The sequence below is a fragment of the Octopus bimaculoides genome, chromosome 4 (genome assembly GCF_001194135.2).
Source record: "Octopus bimaculoides isolate UCB-OBI-ISO-001 chromosome 4, ASM119413v2, whole genome shotgun sequence".
NCBI lineage: Eukaryota > Metazoa > Mollusca > Cephalopoda > Octopoda > Octopodidae > Octopus > Octopus bimaculoides.
The window spans coordinates 53,095,133-53,097,039 of record NC_068984.1 but is presented as its reverse complement, the minus strand read 5'-3'; the positions used below and the strand labels follow the sequence as shown (position 1 = coordinate 53,097,039).

Here is a 1,907-nt window from a genome sequence, read left to right as displayed (position 1 = left end):
TATATATATATATATATATATATATCCACAACCTTGCCCCACAATTCTCCAGTATTGTCCCTGAAAGTTGTATTGCTAACTTTCTTCCTAGCTCTTGATCTCTTTATTTCATATTTATGTATACGTCTATGTGTGCACGTGTGATGGGTTTCTTTCTATTTTCATGTACCAAATACATTCACAAGGCTTTTGTGAGCCTTAGGCTTTAGTAGACTTTTGCCCAAGGTACTGTGCTGTGGGACTAAACTCAGAACCAGGTGGTAGGGAGCAATATTTACATATATAAATATGTGCTGTGTATGTGTCCCACTGGTGTTGTTTGTTTTCGTTCCCGTAATATAGCGGTTCAGCAAGATACTGTTTTAATAAGTACCAGACGTTAAAAAAAAAATTGTACCGGGTCGATTTGATCATAAAAAAAAAATATAAAACAAAATAAAATAAAAATGTCTTGTATTTCAGTAGTAAACCACTTTTAAAATATCGATTACTTTAACTTTTTATTGTGGTATTTAAGGTTGTGAGCCGGCAGAATCGTTAACATGCCGGACAAAATACTTAGTATTGTTTCTTCCAGCTTTACGTTTTGGGTTCAAATTCCAGCGACATTGACTTTGCTTTTCATCCCTTGGGGTCGATACAATAAATACCAGTGTTCGATGTAATTGATTTGTCCTGTCTCCTAAAATTGCTGGCCTTGTGCCCAAATTGGAAACAATTATTTATGATATTTAAATGAAAATGCCTAACAGTCTTTGTCTCAACCTCTAGTTTGTGGGTTCAAATCTTGCTAGCTTAATTCAGTTTTTCATTTATGTTCGAATGGTAAAATAAGTACCAGTAATGTACCGTATTATTTTTCAAAAATTATACCAAGTCAAAAGAAATCGATACGTATCATATTTCTAAATAATATATTGATTTTTTAAAATTGGTACAAGGCCACGGATTTATTGGAGAAGTGTGCATACGGGCAACCGATTTGGATTTAGTATATAAGTGATATTTCTAAATTATGTGACTGCAGATAGGAAAATATTTTGTATGTTTTTAAATAATAAAACACTTAAAAAATGAACATCCCCTTCTTACGCACACACACATACACACAACACAAAATTTGAGAGTCGTGTACTGGAGTTAGTTTATGATTTTTAAAAGAGAATCAGTGAAATACATTTAATGAAGCTTTGTTTTCCCCGTTAACATATGTTGTGAGAGACAGTTCGACAGATTTGTAAACCAATACCTTCTCATTCATTATTAAGAAAAGCCATCGAGTTAAGTAAATTTTTGTACTACACATCTTTATACTTGTCTTTTTTGTACAGTAACGACATAAGGGCGCAGGCGGCACTTTCTCCAACTTCATTTCCTGTATTTTTACTTATTTATTTATTCATTCATTTATTTTTACTCCTTTCGACACTCCTCGAATACACGTGAAAGTATTTCTGGGCGGGGCGACTGGTAGTGACGTCACAATTTCTAAAGGGAATCCTTGTGTTATTCTTCTTCATTTCATCGCTAGCAGAGCTAACAGCAGGTGCTTCTCTAGTAAATTATACACATACTACAAACAAAGGTAGCTAGTTACTCGTCTTTCTCTTGTAAAGTTTTAAACTTTTATGTATATTCAAATTGTAACTTTTCGTTTTTACTGAAGATTCCAATTCATATATATATATATATATATATGAATTGGAATATATAGATGCGTGTATGTATATGAATTGGAATATATAGTTGTGTGTGTGTATATACTTATATATATACACACACATACATACATATATATATATTTATATAATATATGAGTTGGAATATATATATTGTGTGTGTATATATATGTTTGAATACATATATATATATATATATATATATATATATATATATATATATATATA

General features: G+C 31.1%; 1 protein-coding gene across 5 annotated transcripts in view; it reads left to right on the top strand.

Moving 5' to 3' along the window:
* The window catches only part of LOC106871829 (prominin-1-A), a 144,619-nt gene that overhangs the window by 41,539 nt on the left and 101,173 nt on the right, over positions 1–1,907 (top strand). For 4 of the 5 annotated variants that reach the window (XM_052967071.1, XM_052967069.1, XM_052967070.1 and 1 more), the window contains exon 1: positions 1,432–1,585. The exons of the other annotated variant lie outside the window; for it this stretch is intronic. The gene's annotated coding sequence lies outside the window, so the exon portion shown is untranslated. Of the gene's footprint in view, positions 1–1,431; positions 1,586–1,907 lie in introns of those variants that run through there. 5 annotated transcript variants of the gene reach the window in all.